This window comes from Pseudorca crassidens, chromosome 3, assembly GCF_039906515.1.
Source record: "Pseudorca crassidens isolate mPseCra1 chromosome 3, mPseCra1.hap1, whole genome shotgun sequence".
In the NCBI taxonomy this organism is placed as follows: Eukaryota; Metazoa; Chordata; class Mammalia; order Artiodactyla; family Delphinidae; genus Pseudorca; species Pseudorca crassidens.
The window spans coordinates 74,575,016-74,598,654 of NC_090298.1; the positions used below are offsets into that span (position 1 = coordinate 74,575,016).

The 23,639-nt window shown below is 36.5% G+C and overlaps 1 long non-coding RNA gene across 1 annotated transcript in view; it reads right to left on the minus strand.

Moving 5' to 3' along the window:
* LOC137221493 (uncharacterized) overlaps positions 1-23,639 on the minus strand; it is a 258,262-nt gene that overhangs the window by 87,633 nt on the left and 146,990 nt on the right. The window contains exon 4 of the long non-coding RNA XR_010942037.1: positions 22,559-22,635. This is a non-coding gene — a long non-coding RNA (uncharacterized lncRNA). The remainder of the gene's footprint in view (positions 1-22,558; positions 22,636-23,639) is intronic.

A 23,639-nucleotide genomic window follows, 5' to 3' on the forward strand; every position in this document is an offset into this window, starting at 1 on the left:
CATTGGAGATTCTCTCCTTGACTCATAGTTTCTTTCTCCCTTAATTGTCACTTTTTATTTATAATCAAGTGCCCTTATATTTTATTCAAAGCATTTTGTCACATAACTATGTATACCCATTGCAGACTATTTACAGTCTCCCAGCTATCAGCTGCTTCCTCTAATTGTCTGCCATCCCAAATTAAACTATTTAACCACTGTTAAGTTTCTGTGAAATTCTGGTGTATAGCTAAGTAAAGTTAATGATATTTTTAATAGCCTTCTCCTCTTCTGTTAGTAAATCCTTAAATATTTTCTCCTTTCATGGAGCTCAGAGAATATGGTCTACTATATGTACTAGAGAATCATAGAACAATTTATATTTTTATACAATTCTTTGGCCAAAATGAAGCTCAATATACAAAGTCTAGAAATACAATATATTTTTATCAAAATACCCCACATTTTTTTGTGTTCAATAATGGAAAGACAAAATTAGACCCTTCTGCAAACTTCCATTCTGCACATCTGGGCCAATTTAACCATCAATACTGCCCCACTTGTTAAGTTAATTCCTATTTCTCATCAAGGGGAGGATATAATGCCTACTCTAGGGTAATGGCATGGTAATTCTACATAAAGTCAGACTTAACGATTTTTATATTTAATAGGGTTCTGGAACCCAATTTCCACCGTAGGAGTCGGGGGTGTTTCCCACACCAACAAGCAATTCTGACACCAGCCGAGAGCCCTAAATTTAATTCAATCCTGAAACCACCTGGAGAGATTCCACAGGTTGAGGGCTCAGTCCCACAAGACTGCTCTCTCCCAATCCCCCAACTTCCCTGCCACGTCCCCAGCACACACACTCACTTCAGATGCCAGTCTCAAGTTCAGGTTGTTACCTGAACTTTTGACCAACTGGCTGTAAATTAGAGGTTCCCACAAACCTCACTCAACCCTGAGGTTCCGTTAATTTGCTAGAGTGGCTCACACAACTCAGGAAACCCGTTTACTTACCAGATTACTGGTTTATTACAGGATATAACTCAGGAACAGCCAGATGGAAGAGATGCACAGGGCAAGGTATGGGGAAAGGGTGAGGAGCTTCTTTGCCCTCTCTGGGCGCACCACTCTCCCACCACCTCCACCAACGCGGAAACTCCCAGAACCCTCTCCTCTTGAGTTTTTATGGAGGCTTCATTACACAGGTATGACTGATTAGATCATTAGCCATTGGTGATTGAATGAACCTCTAGCGCCTTCTCTCCTCCCCAGAACTCAAGGTGTGGGACGCAAAGTTCTACGCCCCTGTGATTGGTTCACCTGACAACCAGCCCCCATCCTTAGGTGCTTTCCAAAAGTCACCTCATTAACATAAACCTAGTTGTGGTGGTTAGGGGCTTGTTATGAATAACAACCCTTTGTCTTTATGACTCTGAATCATTTTCAGGAACTGAGGACCAGAGACTAAATATTATACAAAAGATGCTCCCACTGCTCTTATCACTCAGGAAATTCCAAGAGTTTTGGGAGCAGTGAGCCAGGAGCTATGGATGAAGACAAAATTCATGTGAGAAATATGTATGTGGACATCTGAATGACCAAATATATATTTCTTATAAATCACAATGTTGCAGTATTATAATTTGTAACCCAGATTTGATCATTGGTCTCTGGATATTTTTCTGAGCCTAATATTTCATCTTATTCTTTTTTTTTTTTGCGGTACGCGGGCCTCTCCCTGTTGTGGCCTCTCCCGTTGCAGAGCACAGGCTCCGGGCGCGCAGGCTCAGCGGCCATGGCTCACGGGCCCAGCCGCTCCGCGGCATGTGGGATCTTCCCGAACCGGGGCACGGACCCGTGTCCCCTGCATCGGCAGGCGGACTCTCAACCACTGCGCCACCAGAGAAGTCCTTCACCTTATTCTTAAGTTCTGGAAATGGTACATCCTTGGAGTTCTATGTCCTCTGAGAACTAAGTTCTGTCTTGTTCCTTCCAGGGACTAGAGCAGAAGTCACAAAGTCAAATTCCCAGAGACACTAGCAAGACACATAGTGAGTGAGACTGGCAAGATGCAAGGTAGTAGAGAATGTTGAGGCTTACATGTCCCCTGTGAAAAGGACAGCTGCTTAGCTGTGACAGATGGTTGTCATATAGGAAAACTAAATCTGTTATTTTCTTATCCTCCAATTATTTCAAAAAACCCCCCTAAAATCCATATTTTTCTAAGAAATTTCCCAAAGCTTTAAATGTTAGCAAATAATGTAATAATAACAACCTTACTCATACACACATACACTCACACTCAGGCACACACCCTCCTGTGAGCAAAATCTGGCTCAGGGTTCCATTTTGCAAATTTGAGGTTAGAGCTTTGTCTCAAAAACCTTGGCTATCTGATAAATGGGAATCTTTATATGAATAAAGATATTAATAATAACAAATCTTTCTTTGCAGAAATGTAGAGGTATTTTTCAAGTTAGAAAAGAAATAGACTCTTTGAAACATTTTTGTACTGAAAAGGTAGAATGAACAAGCTTACCCTTGGTTAAGTTGCTTGAAATGTCCTATAGGGACCAGGTAAGAAATGTAAGTCTATCAACCCAGATCACTGGGGGAAAATTCACAGTGTGAGGAGACCACCATGTCACAAGGAACCTCTGAAAGGAGGCTTAGAGTCATTCTGCTTTATCCTCTTTGTTAAAAAGGCAACTAGGATTGTTCACAAAGACTCAGGCTCTCAGCCAATAATTCCTTACTACCCAAGAGAAGTTTCTATAGTATGAAAGTGAATGGGATTATTCTGTTAAAATGACCTTTAAAAGAAACCAGAACTTCATCTAAATTAAGAAAAGAAATACATTCACAATATAGATTTTAACTTATCTCAGAAGCAATCTTTGGATTTGTAAAGTAGTTGTGTCAGTAGGTAAGGAGGAGTAGAAATTACCTCCTTTCTGATGTCTATGTGAATTGTCAATATGGTCACAAGTGAAAAATAAGCTATGTCAGAGATGAGAATCCATAAAAGACAGGGAGGTCTTCCATCTCAAGACATCATCATGAGAAGCTGTTTACATGGAAATGACTAATTCTTGTTGTCAGTTTTCATTTCCCAAATTCATCCTTGATGGAATCAAGATGTGAAGTTTCCTAGGTAGATTGGGAATAAAGATAATATCTGACCTCCATGGGACAAGTGTTCTAGGTTATTGAAAAGAATGTATCGAAAAATGTGTTTTACTATATGCAGTAGTTAGGATTTGGCTAAGATTCAGTGGTTCTCTATGGGGGAGTGATTTTTCTCCTTAAAGACTATTTTGGTTGTCACAAGTCGGTGGGAAAGTGCTTTTGGCATCTAATGAGAAGAAGTCAGGGATGAGGCTGTACATCCTACAATGCACAGGACAGTCTCCAAAACAAAGAATCCCTTGACCCCCAAATGTCAGTAATGCCAAAGATGAGAAACCCTGAAGTGGAGTGATGTTTAATACTCTATCTTGTGCTAAATTACAAAGACAAAAATTGTACTTTAACAGAGTTCCACTGCATAATACAGATAATTTTGAGTACGCAGTGTGATACAAAACAAAGAACATGATTTTAGTTTCAGGTGAAACTGGTTTAAATCCTACCTCCTCCACTTTTTAACTATACGAGCTTGGATCCGCCTGTGTCTTGGTTTTCTCATCTATAAAATGATGATATTAATAATACTGAATTCAAAGAGTAATTGTGAAAATAAATAAGTTCTCGTACACAAACTACCTAGAACAGTGGCTGGCCCACAGGAAGCCCCACATGAATGTTAGCTAAAAATATACATAAGTGAATGATGTTAAATAAAACAGATGTAAAATGCTTATCTTCCTATAGCAAATTCCTCCTCTTTTAACCTAGTTGGTGAAATAAAAAATATGACATTGACTTTAGTCTTAGCAAGGAGCATAATAATTTTATAATGCTGCACCTGTTATTCTTCAGTTCTTTCCATTGTATTCCAGTCTGGCTCACCTCTACTATTTACACAACACTAAGCAATGCAAAGGTGTAAAGCAAGATTCCTATGTCTTTTCTCTAGTTCAGTCATTCCTAACTGTTGAAAATTAAACTTTATTTTATGTGGCATATTTCAAGTTTTTGTTTCCTTCAGCTATGGCATCAATTCAAGAAAGGATCGGGGCTTCCCTGGTAGCACAGCGGTTGAGAGTCCGCCTGCCGATGCTGGGGACACGGGTTCGTGCCCCGGTCCGAGAAGATCCCACATGCCGCGGAGCAGCTGGGCCCGTGAGCCATGGCCACTGAGCCTGCGCGTCTGGAGCCTGTGCTCCGCAACGGGAGAGGCCACAGCGGTGAGAGACCCGCGTACCGCAAAAAAAAAAAAAAAGGATCAAATGACATAACAGCTGTACACAATTTTCTGATATATTTGCAAAGGTTTTTCTTTTTTATTTTAATGGAAGGATCTTGAACTCTGTAATGTACAGAAAAGTATACATATTTTCCAAATTGTTTTTTAAATTGGCTGGCTGTATTTTTCTAGAATTTCTGTTTTTTTTTCTGTCTTTCACTTTTTCCCGGTGTCCTTCAAAAAAGGCATATCAGATACTTCAGGATATCTTGACTTTTCTGAAGACTGAAATAAGAATTAAAAAGTGTAGTGAAATACTCAGCCATCATGTTATTTTTGGTAGAGCTGTGTTCTTTTTAATTGGGGGCTTTACATTCATTGGGAATAAAAAATCTGTTTACTCTGCTGGAGGAATTAGGCTCTGAAGAGATTGTTTTAGTTCTCTGTTTATGATGATTTGTTAGCTCTTGACTGCAGAAATAATTTTGTTGTTTACATTAATCTATGGTGGTAGTATTAACTTCACATCATACATAAATATAATTATTGATCATTACCAGCTGTAATTCAGTGTTAGAATTACAGATTTACATAATTGTGCTATTAAGTATAAACTTGAACTTCATATCTGGGGTCAGAAATAACTGGAGGCAGTAGAAACAGAAAATTCTGATTATATGTCATTCATATTTTAATACACACTGTTGCAATTTTGATCAGTGTTAATGTAAATATTTTTATGTACTTTACAGCAATGAGATGCTAATGGGTGGAAATTATAGCAATATTGATCTAGCTAATAAAATGTAATACATTAGTAAGAAAGGATATTTATTATATGCTTCAACTATTACTATACATTATCTGCCTAAGGAATGTGAGCTTCATCACAGGTGAAGAAAGGTTTTTGAACCAAACACTATAAGCTTCTTCTCATTGACAATCATGGTTTTTCTGTTCTGTGTCTTTTATACTGATGTGCATTCAAAAAGGGCAATTCCACTTCTGTGACATTAAAATATTCTCTCTTGATATAATTAGTATGTGAAAAACATTCTATGATAATCAAAGTTGACTTGTCTAGAAATATTCTTTAAGATGCTACATATGTCTGTATTATTTAAGTCAATAAATGGATTAAATATAAACAATGCAGTAAGGCCTAAATTCTAACCTTAGAAGTTCAATAAGCTAAAATGCTTCACGAACACCAATACTTGCAAGCAAATTTTCAAATGAAGTAATTTGGGTTATGATATCAAAAACTCAGTGGACTTCTAACTTTTTAACACTAAATTGATATGTTTTTAGAGCTATCTTTTTGGGGATTTGGAAAATTAAAACTGGAAAGGATCATAAATATTAATTAAGCTACTTTTGTTTTCTTTTACTGATTCCTGTATATTATTGAATTGTATGAGATTGCCATTTTTGTGGATCAAAACTGATCAAATGGGCTTCCCTGGTGGCGCGGTGGTTGGGAGTCCGCCTGCCGATGCAGGGGACGCGGGTTCGTGCCCCTGTCCGGGAGGGTCCCACGTGCCGCGGAGCGGCTGCGCCCGTGGGCCATGGCCGCTGAGTTTGCACATCCGGAGCCTGTGCTCCGCAGCGGGAGAGGCCACAGCAGTGAGAGGCCTGCGTACCGAAAACAAAACAAACAAAAAAAAAAACAAAAAAAAAAACAAACCAAAAAAACTGATCAAATATCACCAATTTCATATGGTCCATCCCAACTATATATCCATCTATTCATGTGCCTGTCTACCTATCTATATCAATCTACCTTTCTAAATATTTTTTTCAAAGTAAAGATAATAAATGCTTGTGGACAAAATTCCAAAATACAACAAAGGTAAAAATAAAACACAGAATTAATTTTTCCTTTTCTCTCTTATCCTTAGTTAGTTGTTCTGCCCTAATTCAATTTTTAAATTGTGATTTATCTATCTGTATAAATGGTGTTATACAAATGGCTCTTATTCTGCAACTTGCCTTTAACTTTTTTTTTTTTTTTTTTTTTTTTTTTTTTTGCAGTATGCGGGCCTCTCACTGTTGTGGCCTCTCCCGTTGCAGAGCACAGGCTCCGGACGCGCAGGCTCAGCGGCCATGGCTCACGGGCCCAGCCGCTCCACGGCATGTGGGATCTTCCCGGACCGGGGCACGAAACCGCGTCCCCTGCATCGGCAGGCGGACTTTCACCCACTGCGCCACCAGGGAAGCCCTGCCTTTAACTTCTTAAACAATTTTTAAATTGTGGTAAAATCACATAACATAAATTTACCGTCTTAAGCATTCTTTTTTTTTTTTTTTGGCTACACCGCGAGGTTTTTGGGATCTTATTTCTCCCGACTAGAGATCGAACCCATGCCCCCTGCAGTGGAAGCACAGAGTCCTAACCACTGGACCACCAGGTCTTATACATTCTTAAGTGTAGAGCTCAGTAGTAAGTATATTCACATTGTTGTGCATTCAGTCTCCAGAACTCTTTTCATCTTGCAAAGCTGAAACTCTATACTCATTAAATAATTCTTTATTCCTCCCTCTTCTCAGTCTCTGGCAACCATCATTCTACTTTCTGTCTCAATGAATTTGACTATTCTAGGTACGTCATATGTGACATCACACAGTATTTGTCTTATTTTGGCTGGCTTATTTAGCTTAGTTTAATGTCCTCAAGTTTCATCTATATTTCAGCATAGATCAGAATTCCCTTCCTTTTGATGGCTAAATAATGTTCCATTGTATGCATATACCACATTATGTTTATTCATTCATCCATCATTGGACACCTAGGTTGCTTCTACCTTTTGGCTATTGTGAATAGTGCTGCAATGAACATGGGTGTGCAAATATATCTTTGAGACCCTGCTTTCAACTCTACTGGGTAGATATCTAGAATTGGAATTGTTGGATCTTATGGTAAATATATTTTTAATTTTTTGAGAACAGCCATACTCTTTTTCATAGCAGCTGCACCATTTTACATTCACACCAACAGTGCCCAAGTGTTCCAATTTCTCCACATCCTCACCAAAATGTCTTTACCACTTTGTGACAAGTATCACCTTTCCTACAGTTTCCAGTAACATGCTCCTTGTACCTATCTGAGACCTCATGAGAATGACCTTTAATGTCATATTTCTATTAACAATCTGGTAAAGGCAATGTGGGCTATTTTTTTTTTTTTACTTTTTTGTGCATTTATTGGCCATTCAGTTTTCCATGAAATGCCTATTCAAATGTCTTGCTCATTTTAAAACCAGATACTGATGGTTATACAGGCAGACCTCGGAGATATTGCATGTTCAGTTCCAAACCACTGCAATAAAAGGAATATCACAATGAAGTGAGTCACACAAATATTTTGGTTTCCAAGTGCATAAAAACGTTATGTTTACAGTATATTGTAGTCTATTAAGCATGCAATAGCATTATGTCCAAAATACAATGTGTATACCTTTGTATTGTATTTAAATACCTCAATTTAAAAATACCTTGTTGCTGAGAAATGCTAACCATCATCTGAGCCTTCAGCGAGTCATAGTAGTAACATCAAAGATTACTGATCACAGATGACCATAACAAATATGATAATAATGAAAAAGCTTGAAATATTACAAAATTACCAAAATGTGACACAGAGACACAAAGTGAGCAAACGTTGCTGGAAAAATGGTGCCGACAGACTTGCTCAGTGCAGGCTTGCCACAAACCTTCAATTTCTAAAAAAAACATAATATCTGCAAAGTGCAATAAAACAAGGTATGCTTGTGTATAATGTTATCTTTACTCTTTCATATGTTTATATAAAAGATATTTATATAAGATATTATATTCCATCTAATGTACAATTGTACTAAATACTGCATTTATGTGTATATACATGTGGGTGGGTATGGTCATCAAAGAAATGGAAAAATTATTCATATTTAGGTTGTCACGTTTACAGAATCCTTTGTGTAAAATAAGTTAAAAAGAAGGGGATATATGATTATCTTTCTATTAAACAGATCTAGTATTTTCCCCTCTAGGACACTCTAGTATTAATGCAGTGTCAATAGAACATTCAGACTTTAGGGTAGCACCAAAAGGCTGAGAGTTAAAATATGGTACAAACGGAAATTTTTGTAAGCCATTTTTGAGACTGCTATAATTTTAAAAGATGACTGTTTTAGGCACTTGAGATCAAGTTCAATACCAAAAGTTTAAAATCTTTGAGTCAGGTCAAGAGGAATGGCCAGTTCTATGGCATCTTCATTCATATTCTAGCTCAAAACTAATTTCCTTCAGGTTCACTCTTGACACTCCATGTTGACTGGAGCTGTCCCAGCACTCTTTCTACAGTTAAGTACTTTGCTTGCCCTACTTTAATTCACATTGTGTTTGTCTGTTCGTTCGTAAGTGTTCATGAAGTTCTCTTATCTTCAATTAAAATAAACTCCAGGGTAGCAGGGATTGTGTTGAAATGCTCCTTCTCTATCTTTCCCGTGAGCCCTTTTAATGTGTTGGTGTGTACAAGTACATGACAGATGCCGCTGAATGTATGTCTGACCTTCTAATTTGCTGTAACGTTCTTCCAAAGTCAACACTCTCTGCCGATCCTCTTCCTATGAAAGGAGTTGTCTTTGATGTACTACAACCATATCATTGAGCTCTCTGTCTCAATCTTTCAGTTCTCCAATGAGCAGCTGCAGCCCTTTTCCATTGCTCCTCGACAGTGGAAATCTCAACTTCTGACCCTGTGTTCTGGAGCCAGGCCAGGAAGGAGGCCGAAGGGTTCATAGGTGTTTCCTCTGCCCCCGGAAAGGGTCGGGTGTGCGCAGCCTCACCTTAGAAACGCCAGCCACGCGCGCTTGCCCAGAGAGGCGGGGGCCAGCCCCAAGCCCTGGAGCCCTGCGCCCTCGTCGGCCCAAGCAACCCTGTCCAAAGCGCCAGCTCCCCGGAGTACGCCCCCAATGTGGGCTCTTTTTATAGCATGTGTCTCAAAAGTCCTCCAGCCTCTTCTTATTGTACAGTTCCAAAGCTACTTGCACATTTTGAAGTATTTGACTCCGCAGCACCTCCACTTCTCAATACCAAAATCTGTATTCGTCAGCTTGAGCTGCCCTGAAAAAACCAGGAACTGAGTTACACAACCAACTGAAACTTACTTTTTTACAGTTCTGAAGGCTGGGAAGTCCAAGATCAAGATTCCAGTAAGGTTCAGTTTCTGGTGAGAGGTGTCTTCCTGGCTAGCAGATGGCTACTTTCTTGCTGTGTCCTCAAAGAGCAGAGAGAGCAAATTCTCCGATGGCTCTCCTTTAAAGACAGGAATTCTAAGGGATCAGGGCCGCACTCTTTATTGTTATCTCACTCAAACATTATTACTTCTCTACTCCAAGTACAATCACACTGGAGGTTAGAGCTTCAATATGTGAATTTGGGGGGACATAATTCAGCCCATAGTGCACTTATTTTTTATGTTACCATTAAAAATGGGTTCTTGTTTTTTCATTTTATTTTTATAGAAAAGCCATGAACTTTTGGTATTGCTTTTGTAATGAGCAATCTTAATATTTTATCTTAAAGTTTCTAATAGTTTTATGGTAAACTAGGTTGGCCTTTCAGATACATAATATCTGAAAATAATATTTTTTTCTTATTCAACATTGTCACATTATGATTTCCTCATGTCTAATTGCATTGCCTAGTATTCTAAGAACATTATTAAAATAGTGATGATAGTTGGTACCCTTCTTTTTTACATGAGAGAAAAGTGAGATCCAGACAAATTGTTTCTTACTCAAAGGTATATAAAGAAGGAAAAATATTGTGTTATTTGATACAACTCATCAATCCCTTTGTTGTTTGTCCTTGTTGTTGATGACGATGATGTTCTTGTTCTTGTTTTGGTTATTTTCATTATATTTGGGAAGGAAAAAAAATACTTGAGTAAAAATCATGTACACATAGATTTTGGTGATATTTATAGACAGGAGGTTGGGGGTTTGTAGTTTGAAAAATTTCACAAGCAAATATACTTCACAGATTAAGAGAATGATAAACACTAAAACAGACTGCCTCCTCATGAGGACAATGATACAGCAAATGCTTAGGTGAGCACTCCTCAAAATTCATTTCCTCCAAAATGTTTTGCTTTCCTTCTCTGATAAATCCCCCTCAGTTCTTCCAAAAAGTAAGATATAAGGAGAGAAAACCTCATTTGGGTGCTAATCTCCCCTTAGCATCAGTTTCAGTACTTTTCAGCATCAGTACTTTTTTGTCGAGAAGTTTTGAAATATGTTTACAAGTCATTCAACAAATAAGTGACACTCACTTGGACTAGGTGATAGATATATAAGTAAAAGTAAATAGTGGTTTCTGAACTACTGGAGTAGTTGCTGGAGGAATAATGGTAGCCATAATGACAACAACAACAACAAACAGAGGTTATTACATTTCTAATAGTCTGTTAGTGGACACAGTGAATATTTGAAATAGTTAAGCCTGACTAAAGAGGTCTCCATACTGTAAAGACTTGGAGACCCACTCAACCTTTCTACAACCTGATTGTTTTCTCTGTAAAACAAGGAGACTTGTGAAACAGCCTGGAATTTTATTCCATTTCGTATAAGGTATTCCATTTACCTAATTTTGAATCTTTTTTGATGTTAGCCTGTGAATTTCAAGGGTTTTTGGTTGGCTTTGCTTTGCTTTCAGTAATTCTCAGTTGATCACCCTATGCATGTAATTGGAGGGGAAAAGAAGAGGAAGAATCAAATAAATGGTAAAATACTAGAAAGGTTTTTGCTGCTGTGGCTGTTGTTTGGTTTTCTATTTTATTATCTGAGCACATTAATTAAGGCTTCCTTTTTGAAGTCAGGTAAAGATGGGAGCTCTTCTCACCTCACCTAGTACTAGTGTCTTCATCCTCCTTCACCACCAAGCCAAGCAGCTTCCAGCACCTTCCATCTTGGCTATCTTCTCTGCCAGTATACTACACAGCCATAATTAATGTGTTCTTAATTTTCCAGATTTTGTGGGTCCATAGTTTTTCTACTAACCTTTGAAGCCAACTGCCTATGTACCATAAGTTCCAGCCTTGCCTAATTACTTGCAGTTTACCAGACTCTCATATGTCCAAGTCTTTGTCCACCAAACTTTCTGGGCTTCGTATATTTTCTCCACACTTAACCCTTTGTCACTTCAACCACCCTCCATCCTCCAGTCCCCCTGCTGCCCTAAAGTTCTTCTCTATAGCTTTCAAATAAACATTGACTCATTTAACAATATTAAATTCAAATGGCAATTCATCAATATCCTGCAGATAGGTAAATACTGGCTACCGCTTTTTGCATGCCTCATCTATAAGCACTCTATCCCTTCTTTATCACACTACCTTTAATACTTTTTATTCACTCACTGGAATATCTGCTAGATGAAGGCAGGGGTTTTTACCTGTTTTATTCACTGTTGTATCCCTTAAAATCATGCCTGATGGGTGACAAGTGCCTAACAACTATTTGTTTCATATTGCTTTAATTTGTTGACATGTTTATATCCTTCTACTAAACTCCAAGTCTCTTAGTACAGAAGCCATGTTCCATTAATTTTAGAGTTTCCCCTTAGAAGACAGAACATAAATAATTAATTAATGCTTGTTGAAGTTGCTTGCTTAAAATAATCTCATATTATTCTATAATATTTTGGAAACCCTACTTAATTTGCGTTGAGATTATAAACCAAAGACACTTAAGTGAATTTCCCAGCCTCATTAGCCTTTGAAGTTATTGTTCCCCTTTGCACTGACATGAAGCACTAGAGATGCTTCAGTAAAGAGCAGATGCTTCCTCTGATAGGGGACCAAGGGTCCTCCAGGAGGCTACCCAATTCACCATCAAGGTTCCAGGCTCAACAACTCAGCCTCAAGGATATAATGAAAGTTTAGTATAGGAGACAGAATGCAATGGAAATTAAAGAACTCTCTCTTTTCTATCCTTTCTTTATTCTGCTAGCTTTCTGAAAATCTGTATATGGGATGAAACCTTTACCTCTTGATCCAAAGAACATGACATCGAAATAAATTGTTCTTAGTAAAATGCAGCATCAGACATTCACAAGTCATACAAAACGGTTTTTAATCTTAACCTGATTTACTTGCAATGTGAATTACTGTCCTTTGCATTTAAAGTTTCCTCATTTGTGAAAGGGGATAAGATGCAGACCTCTTCACAAGATCACATGTCACTTAACTAATTAATATTGTAATTATAAAGTACTTAGAAAATATAATGCACTGTACAAATGCCAAGTGTTGTTATTAGAATCATTTGAGTGCTCAGCTCATCTAGATTTACTACTTCAGCAGGGCAAATAATTCTAAACAGTAAGAAAGCCTCAACGATGCATACTAATTAATCTAATTTAAACATTTATTATGTGCTGTAAATATGCCTTGTTAAAATATACATTTTAGTTAAGGCTACCATTAAAGCCATCCTTCAGAAATTGAGTTGCTTGAGGTCTGCATAAAATGAATTCTGCTTTGGCTTTTCGTAGTGACAGTTTAGATCACATTTATCTTACAAATAATTTCCCTGTTGATTTATTTGTTTATTTGACTGAGTGCTGATTATCAGGGATTCAGCTAATATTAATTTTTAAGTGAGAATAAAAGGAAGAAAATTCACACACTCTCTTTGTCTCTGTAGCAGAAGATCTGAAAAGAAACAATATATTTTTAACTGCCATGCCATTACTTTAGTCTAATATTCATTAGGGTGCCATTTCTAGAAAGGAAATACCCAAGAGTAGAAGATAGAAACATGATGTGTGCTTTTAGGGAAAACTAGACTTTGGCAATAAGAGCCGGCACTATCTCTATAGGTTACATCTGCAGGTCCCAGAGTTGACAGAACATTAGCAAAGCTAAAAGGAATTTATGTGTGGATCCTTTTTGCCACAGCACATCAAAAGGCAAAACACAATGACTAATTCTCCATGTAGAATAAAGAGATTCTGTGAGGGTTGTTTTCTATTTAAATGAATCCACTTAAAAAAAATTAACTTGTTCCTAGTGGCAGCCGTTTACCCACTACAGTCAAAAGCTGAATTCCATATTTAGGTTTTTCAATTTCTTTCAAAAAATACATGCTAGCTGGTCAGTTGGATCAATACGTAAACCTTTTTCTCCATAGAACTCAAAGTAGAATTTCTATTGCTGAGTATAAAATACATTTCCCCCGGTGGAATACTACCTTCTGATCCTTGTAAGTGTCTTCCTTCTGTCAGAAACCTAAAGACACATATTAACCGTTGCAAAATAATAATAATAATAAATACAAAAAGAAATAACGTGAGGCTTTTCTGACTTCCTTAATATTCACATCAATGAAAATTTTGTTAAATCTCTAATTACTTTTAATTTCCTACTGCAGATTACACAACTGCCCATACTTTTCATCAAAACCTATAATATGCCAATAAATGAAGTTATCACCCCACCTATTGACTCTGTCCTAGCAAATACTGTCCTGTCACAAAACAATGTACTTTCACAAGTGACCACTCATTGGAAATGGCCACTTCTCTACAGCTGTGAGTGGGCTAAGAACTAGAATAATCAGAATACACATCAGGAAAACAAACTTCAGAAAAATGGAACTACGATTATGTTTACTTCCTTGTCTCTTCATTGCCAGACCCATCAGGTAATTCCAAGTTTCTGAACCATCACAATGAAAGAAAAGCAAACTCCATCACCATTTCGGTTTACAAATAAAATGTATTTTTTGAGATTAAGAAGCCATGTACTGGAAAATGTATTATAAAGAGAAATTACATTTAAGTGAAATTAATTGCAGTTCCTGAGTAACAGAATAAACATATTGATATAATTCTCTTTGCAATATTCCATAACCATGGTGAAAATAAAATATTCTGAAACAAATTTACATTTGTCTTTCTCTTTCCAGCTTTCCCCTATCACATTTATCTTCTACCTATCTTTTTAACTTAATTACGTGGGTAAGAACATTAATTATAAATGCAGTTAAGCCCTGAAATCACTGAATTTTATTTTTATATGTTATTTACTGTTAAATGCAAACTTATATATGATCCTCCCAAACAGCTTCATCTCATTCAAAGGGCCCCTTAGACAAATTTTCAGTCTGATGAAAAACATATTTAAACTATTTGTATTTTTCAGCAACCTGACATCTCTGTTGAAGGTCATATAACTTTTATAATAAGAGACAAATGAGGCATCTAAGGAAGCATTTATCATCAAATTTAACTACTAATCTTATACTTATTTTCAATAGAAAGCAGAAATTGCCTTTCCATAATAAAAAATATATAATTATATTTTATTAGTCTCTCTCTCTTTCTCTATTTTATTTCTATTGTGATGGCCTATTACCTATGTTGCTATATAGTAATATCTTGATTTACAAATTACCTGCGAGTTGAGCAATTATATAAGAAATCACCCGTGTAAAACAAAAAGCTGAAAAAATTATGTCATATAAAATGTTGCACTTTGCAATTTTAGCTTTATGACAAAAACACCTCTGAGCACAGATTGTTTGAGATAAACAGGCAGGTCCTAAGGAAGTCATGAGGCCTGATAATTTGTCTCCAGTGTAAAGAGTTCTTTACCTGAAGCTTTAACTTACCTAGGGATGACCTTTGTTTTCTCTTGTTTTTTAAAATTCTACTCCCCAAGTAAATAAGGAAAAATTTGATTATTTTTCAAGGATTGTGTTGATTGGGCTGTTAATTTAAACTGTTCCTTGTAGAATGACTAAATTGATACCTATCAGCTACATGACTCCCCAACATCATAGAGTGACAAGGACTAGATCTTAACCCACACATCTTTTTACTGCCCCACTGTGACGTTCAGAGCATCTTCAAGCACAGGGACAGCAACGCCTTAGTTTGGTTGCTTAAGCTGCTTGGTAGTAGTTCCACTGGTATTTGGAAGGGACTCTAAAGGCAAGTCTGACTGAAGCTTTTTAGCATCAGTTGCTGGAGTGGAAAACTGGTTTTCTGATTTCTAATTTTCTCCAGAAAAGAAGTTTTTCATTAGTGAGTCCTACTTATTAATGAAACTATTACTCTACTGGCATTGCTTTCTACCTTCCCACCTTAGCTCCCTCATAACTAATAAAATACATAGTATAATTTTAGTAGGAATAAGATTCTATCCTATATACTGAAATGGGGAACAAATAATTAGAGAAGGCTGAAGCTATGGGCAGATAGGTAATAAACTCAAAGTATTTGAATAAAAAGGAAAATTCTATAGTACACAGTGATTTCCCACACATTGCCAGGGCAGCCAAAAAATCAGCTAATTCTAGAGCTTGATCCTGAACTTCTCTAGGCCATTTCTAGACCTGCTCCAAATTACTCTTAATCACGTCTACCTTTAAAAATCTCAGAAAGGGGCATGGCAGGTGTTGTTACAGAAGGAAAGGCACAGTGTAAGAGTGGACTGAAAAGGGAGGAAGGCTAAAGATGAAAGAGCTCTCAACCTTCTGGACATTCATTTAGTGAAATTAAGGCAGCAGTACATTCCGTGTAGAATTACCACACTTCAATATAGAATATTGTAAAACTCTAAGGAAGAGGAAATCAGTCCAATGGTTTGCCTTCATCTTTTACACAGTCAACTACAAATATCAGATACTGAACAGAACTTTGAGTTTTCAAGAATACATCAGAAGCCTGTGAAAATCATGGACGACATGCCAAAATGTCCTTGGGAAAACACCTTTTAGGCTACTAGCATAGTCTAACACTACTTAAGATGCAACTGACCCTTCCATTTCAAGGATATACTTTTCCTCCAGGCTTGTGATTTGTAAAGGGGAGATAGTGCTGGCTTTTGTATGGCTTTAGCTTTGACTCTTTCTCAATAAAAAGTTTTATGATTTAAAAATACCTTTTCTTCCTCCTTGCATGTATTTCTGTAAAGTCTACCAAATCCCATTTGTTACTCTTTCTCCAAAAATCAATAGGAATGACCTAGTTACACAAATCAAGAGCTATAAGTTTGAGAGGATTAGTCCCATTGCCATAAAAAATGAAATACATGGTTCTTAGAAATTTGTTCCAACGTCATCCTGTTCTGCCATCTAGTTTATATAAAGCATCTTGAGACTTCATGTGAATGATTTATACTGTTTAAATCAGATTCCTCTAAAGTAATGGAAAATATAGGTGTAATAACAATATTGACCTTTGAATTACAAGAGTTTGAACTGCATGGGTCCACTTATATGCAGATTTTTTTTTACTAAGTACCTGCTACAGCACTGCGCTATCTGAGGTTGGTCAACTCCACAGATGTAGAACCATGGATAAGGAGGGCCAACTATAAAGCTGTTACAAAGATTTTTGCTCAGAAGGTTGGTGCCCCTAACCCCTGTGTTGTTCAAGGGTCAAATGTAGTAATAAATATCATTTTGTAGTTCCTCACAATATGCTAATTCAATATAAGGTTTTGTTTAATCCCCAAATGGTCCTAAACGTTATTACCATAATTTTGTTTCCAGCTTTATTGAGATATAGTCGGCATATAACACTGTATAAGTTTAAGGTGTATAGCGTAATTTTTTTATATATGTACATATTGCAAAATAATTACCACGTGTTTAGTCAACACATCCATCACCTCACATAGTTACAATATTTTTCTTGTGATGAGAATATTTAGGATCTGTTCTCTTAGTAACTTTCAAATATATAATACAGTATTGGTAACTATAATCATCATGCTGTACATTCTATCTCCAGAACTTATTTAAATTATAACTGGACGTTTGTACCTTTTGACACCTTCACCCATTAACCCCACCCCCTTACATCTGCAGCCACCAATCTGTCTCTGTTTCTGAGTTTGGTTTTCTTAGATTCCATGTGTAAATGATATCGCATTTGTCTTTCTCTATCTGACTAATTTCATTTAGCATAATGCTGTCAAGTTTCATTGAAAATGGCAGGTTATTCTTCTTTTTATGGCTGAATAATATTCCAGTGACCATGTATGCCACATTTTCTATATCCATTCATCTGTCAATGGACACTTAGGTTGTTTCCACATCTTGGCTCTTGTAAATAATGCTGCAATGACCATGAGGGTGCATACATCTCTTTGAGATAGTGATTTATATACTTTGGTTACATACCCAGAATATGATTGCTGAATCATGTGGTAGCTCTATTTTTAATTTTTTTGAGAAATTTCCATAACGTTCTCCATAGTGACAATACCAATTTACATTCCCACCAACAGTGCACAAGTGTTCCCTTTTCTCCACACCCTCTCCAGCATTTGTTGTTTGTAGATTTTCTGATGATGGCCATTCTAACAAGTGTGAGGTGATACCTCATTGTGGTTTTGATTTGCATTTCCCTCACAATTAGTGATGTTGAGCACCTTTTCATGTGCTTGTTGGTCATTTGAATATCTTCCTTGGAAAAATATCTATTCAGGTCCTCTTCCCACTTCTTAATTGGATTATGGTTGACACTTGAACAACACAAGTTTGAACTGTGTAGGTACACTTATAGGATCCAAGATTTGTTGAAACCATGGATATGGAGAAGTCGCATATAAGGAGTACTACTATAAGTTATATGCAGATTTTCGACTGTGTGGAGGGTCAGTGCTCCCAGCCCCTGTGTTGTTCAAGGGTCAACTCTATTCATTTTTTTACTACTGAGTTGTGTGACTTCCTCATATATTTTGAATATCAATCCCTTATCAGATATGTGGTTTGTATCTAGACTTTAGCTGAGTCTAGGTGTCCAAAATATTTGATTTGCTATTAGACTGTCAAATAGACTTCTTAAAAAGTATTAGATGAAGCAGAAAGACAGAATAGACGAACTTCCTTATATATTCTTGCTTTTAGAACCATCCCAAAACTCACATAAATACTGGTGATGCAATACAGAGAACTATGCCTAAAGGAGATTACTTTTGTCATTTTGTAAAGTATAGGTAAAGAACTTATGTGTGAAACATATTAGGGAGTATCAAATTAAATCCTGTTGAACTGAAGAAACAAACTAAAAGCACACAGATGTATCAGATCTAATACATCAGTAATATTGAGATGAACATCCATGAATCATGAAATGTTTAGCTGAAAATGTTATTTAATAAGAATCTAGTCTCTTTTTTTAATCATAAGCATGAACATTTTAAAAGACTGCATTTTAAAAGATGCCCAATGGTTAATGGGCTATGCTTCAGAAATGCATATTTAATTTTGTTGGAAAATCCATTTCCAAGAATGGTATCAGTAAATAAGAAGGGAGGGGATGAGTAGTATTCTACTGTATATATGTACCACATCTTCTTTATCCATTTGTCTGTTGATGGGCATTTGGGTTGTTTCCATGTCTTGGCTATTGTATATAGTGCTGCTATGAGCACTGGGGGTGCAAGTATCATTTTGAATTAGTGTTTTCATTTTTTCCCAATATTTACCCAGGAGTAGAATTTCTGGATCATATGATAGTTCTGTTTTTAGTTTTTTGAGGAACCTCCTTACTATTTCCCATAGTGGCTGCACCAATTTACATTCCAACCAACAATGCACAAGTGTTCCCTTTTCTCCACACCCTCCCCAACACTTATTATTTGTAGACTTTTTAATGACGGCCATTCTGACTGGTGTGAGGTGATACCTCATTGTGGTTTTGATTTGCATTTCTCTAATAATTAGCGATGTTGAGCATCTTTTCAGGTGCCTGTTGGCCATCTGTATGTCTTCTTTGGAAAAATGCCTATTCGAGTCTTCTGCTCTTTTTTCTTTTTATCAAGTTGTATGAGCTCTGTATATATTTTGGATATTAACCCTTGTTGGTCATATCACTTGTAAATGTTTTCTCCCATTCAGTAGGTTGTCTTTTTTGTTTTGTCAATGGTTTCCTTTGCTGTGCAAAACGTTTAAGTTTAATTAGGTCCCATTTGTTTATTTTTGCTTTTATTTTTTTTTTTTGCCTTAGGGGACAGATCTAAAAAAATTTTCTATGATTTATGTCAAAGTGTGTTCTGCCTAAGTTTTCTTCTAGGAGTTTTATGGTTTCAGGTCTCAAAAACAGACACTTAGATCAATGAAACAGAATAGAGAGCCCAGAAATAAACCTGTGCACCTACGGTCAATTAATCCATGACAAAGGAGGCAAGAATATACAATGGAGAAAACAGAGTCACTTCAACAAGTGGTTCCGGGAAAACTGGACAGCTACATGTAATACAATGAGATTAGAACATTATCTCACACCATATACAAAAAATAAATTTAAAATGGACTAAAGACCTAAATGTAAGACCTGAAACCAATATTTTTAATTGGATTAAATAGATCATAATGAATATTTTTTGCCTTTCATTCTAACAAACACTCTGAGTCATAGCTGTAAAGGCTACTGGTTGTTCTTTCCCCAAAATACCTGAGGTCTGAAAGGAGAACATGGGTCAAGGGGAAAGTTGGTCCCTTCTGCCCAGATTTAGGTCGTGGATGCCCCATGCTTAACTCTCAAAGAAATAAGAGAAAGCAAGCTTTCTCTACTATAACCATTCTCACCTAATATTTCAGTGAAAATAAATAAATAATAGGCTTCTTCCACTGGAGACTCACCAAAGAGACAGTCCTAAAGATCTCCCTCCACCACCCCCCTTTTTTCTTTCCCATATTAAGGAGCTCTTTGTGCTAGTTTCAAAACAAGAGGACTTGGAGACTATGAACATCATTCAAGATCACTTCCTGCCAGAACTAGAGTGTACCCTTGATGCTGCCTGAAGCTTGCCTCTTTAAGTGAAAGTCACACCAGAATTCTTTTTCCACTCCTCCAAATTTTTAATAATGGGAGAACCAGTAAGCTAACTAGCCAGGAAAAAACCTTGTTAAAAAAAATAAGTAAACACTTAAGTGCATCATGCTGTATGCCCAGATATATATTAACAAAACTCTACTAAGAGACGACCCACAGTAGTATATTCCAACTCCTCCTGGTAGATTGTTTTCCAATAACATGAAGATATACTCTCTACTCTGTTTCTTTTTTCTTACTTTTGTTGCCTTGTCACACTTTGAAGGTGGCACTTGAAACATTTTTTTTAATTAAGCAGTGAAAAGCTCCACACTTTTGTTCTCAGTGGTAATTCTAACATTAACTCTGTTTAGCACAGCTGTTCACACTCCATAAAATAAAGTCTCCCTTCTGATAGGAGCAGTGGAATTTAAGCCTATGTTTTGCCAGAGATTTAGATGTGTAACTCAGAACTCAAAAGAGTTAGAGACGTGAAATCAAATACAATAGCTCATAGATGAAAAGTCACAAGAAACTTAAACCATAGAAAATTAGCATTAAACTTTCAACTTACATATTTAGAATTGAAACATTTGGACATCCACATTAGGAGAAATATAATTAACAAAGTATCCCTTTCAAGTTGTAATTGTTGGCCACTTAAAACAATTTGATCTCACAAATTAAAAGAAAAAAAATAGTGGAGTCTAAGCAGATGCTTCATAAGTGAGTCTTTGTTCATTCTTATAAAACATAAATATAATACTATTTACTACTTCAGCAGTAATTTCTATATAGGATTATACATTGCTAAATTTAGTAATCAGAGGGTCTTGTTTTGTTTTGCATGAAGCATGAAACAGGATTATGTGTAACTGGAAACATCTAGATACACATTATTATTACTTATAGAAATTTAATTAATATACAAATCGATAAAATAATACACATCTTTCAATATTTGGAATCAAAAATGTATAATTCTGTGGGCAAAATAAAATCCAATTATAAAATTCAGAAAGTCTATTTCTGTAGGATTATCCTAAAAGTATTGAATCAGTAGATTTGAAATTTAGAATTAAAACTTACTGCGTGTAAGATAAGGTTACAATAACTAAGAAAACAATTGACATTTTTTAATAGATCTCCATTTCAGGTACAAATAGTGAATACTTAATGAGAACAATGACTGAAACAAAAATTCTGGAGACTCACAATCTTGAATGTATTTTGTCAAACTTATTATCTTGGTACCTTATAACTAATGTACTCTCAAGGTACACTGCTGTGTGATACATTTCTCAAAAGGCCATTTGCTCACTTTATCCAAGTGTCCACCCCAAACCTTACTATTATTACCTAGCACAATAATATCTATTCCCTTCCCCAGGACTCTTTTCTGCTGCCAGCAACAGTAATGATCTTCCTCATATACCATTTGCACTATGTCATTCCCTACTTAGGGACTATATTCCTTCTTATATATCCCTAATATCACTATGAAGACCCTAAAACATTCTAAACAGAGGCACTTGAAAGGGTATAAAATAGTCATAAGTATTCTGGTGTTGGTTGATTCATTTGTTCATCCAATTCATTTGTTCATCCAATACTAACTGAGTGCCTATTATGTGCTGGGTACAGCGAACATTGTTGTGAACAGTGCTAGTAATGAAGATGTGATGAGGCAAACCCAGATTCCTTCCCTCACGTAGCTTATGCCTTCATGGAAGACAGACAGTAATGATCTAGAAAATAGACCAACAAAAGACTACCAGGAACACCTGCAGCTGAACAAGTTATATCTATCACTCATTGCAAGGAGGGAGAACACACACCTTGGGAACTGTGGTGTGTCTCAATAAGGGCATTAGAAAGAATTGACCATAGGATTGGAGCTCTGGTTGAGTAATGTTGGGGAGAATTTAGGGGTAGATTGGGGGTTGTCATAAAGAAGGAACAAGTCTATGATCGGCTATTTCAATAAATCTTATCTACAGAGAAGGCAGATTAAGGCAAGGTTATAGCTATAACTGGTTTTCAAAAGCTCTAGTCACTCACTTAATGAGGGGAGATGGTGGTTATTCTGTGGGGTGCACGATGACCTTGCTGATGGGAATGTTCTGTGACATCATGCTCTGCAGGAGAACAACATGGCTCAGCTGTAAGAGGGAGATAAGTTTGTAATGACATTGAGATTGAGGTCTAGGTTTAAATGTCATATCAGTTCCCAGGCATCCAAGGTTGCTTTTTTTTCCTCATAGATTATTCAGAAGATACATAAGATAAGAAAATCAATATCACTAGGACTGATTTACATAATGTGGCCAAAAAAAGACATCTTTGTGAAGATGGCATTAAGCTAAGACCTGACACATAGTGATATGAAGAGATTATAAAAGAACCTACCAGGCAAAGATGAGTGCAAAGAACCAAAGAGAGCAAGTGCTGGGCATGTTTCAGAACCAGAAGGAAGATCAGCATATCTGAAAAAAAGCAATGGAAGCATTAAAAGGCTGTAAATGTGGGTGTATGGAATGACTAGTTAGTGACTTCATGCTAGGCCCAAACACAGGTATCTGAGTGTTATGGGCTAAATTGTGTTTTCTCCAAATTTATATGTTAAAGTGCCAACCCCCAGTACCTCAGAATGTGACCGTGTTTGGAGATGGGGCCTTAAAAAAAGTACTTAAATTAAAACAAAGTCATTATGGTGGGCCTTACTTCATTATGACCAGTGTCCTTATAAGAAAAGGAAACTGGGATACAAACAGGTACAAAGGGAAGATGATGTGAAAACACAAGAAGACAGCCATCTACAAACTAAGGAAAGAGGCCTCAGAAGAAACACCACCCTGCTAACACCTTGATCTTGGACTTCTAGCCTCCAGAATTGTGAAAAAATAAATTTCTGTTGTTCAAATTTCTGTTGTTTAATAAATTTCTGTGGTATCTTGTTGTGACTGCCCACCAAACTAATGCACTAAGTTACCAGGACATCACCTGTTTCAATGTCCAAAGCTATGAAATCAATGCTAAATGTTCACTGAATCAATGTTTAATTTTGTTTGAAAAATAAGTTGTTATATAGTTAGTGGCACCAAAAATATTCACCTCTCTGGGCTTCAAATCTATAGTGAAGAGTTAGGACAAGAAGGTGACTGTATCTCTTCTAACTCTAAAATCACAGGATTTATCATAGAGGCCATTGGAATCATAATTCCAAAAATACAGCTCTGTATTTATATCATATCTTTCTTCTAAGCAGTTCAAAACACTTCAAAGACATTTTCATATCAATTCTCACAGCATCCTGTGAAGGCAGGTAGGTGGGAAATATTATCATTCCTATTTGACATTTCTATACACCTACTCACTTGATTATAAGATCATTTTAACTGAATATATAATTTTTTTCAGTGAAAAGAATATATGCCCAGAAAAAAAATGATGTTCACAAGAAAAATAGTATAATTTTGCATTATCAGTC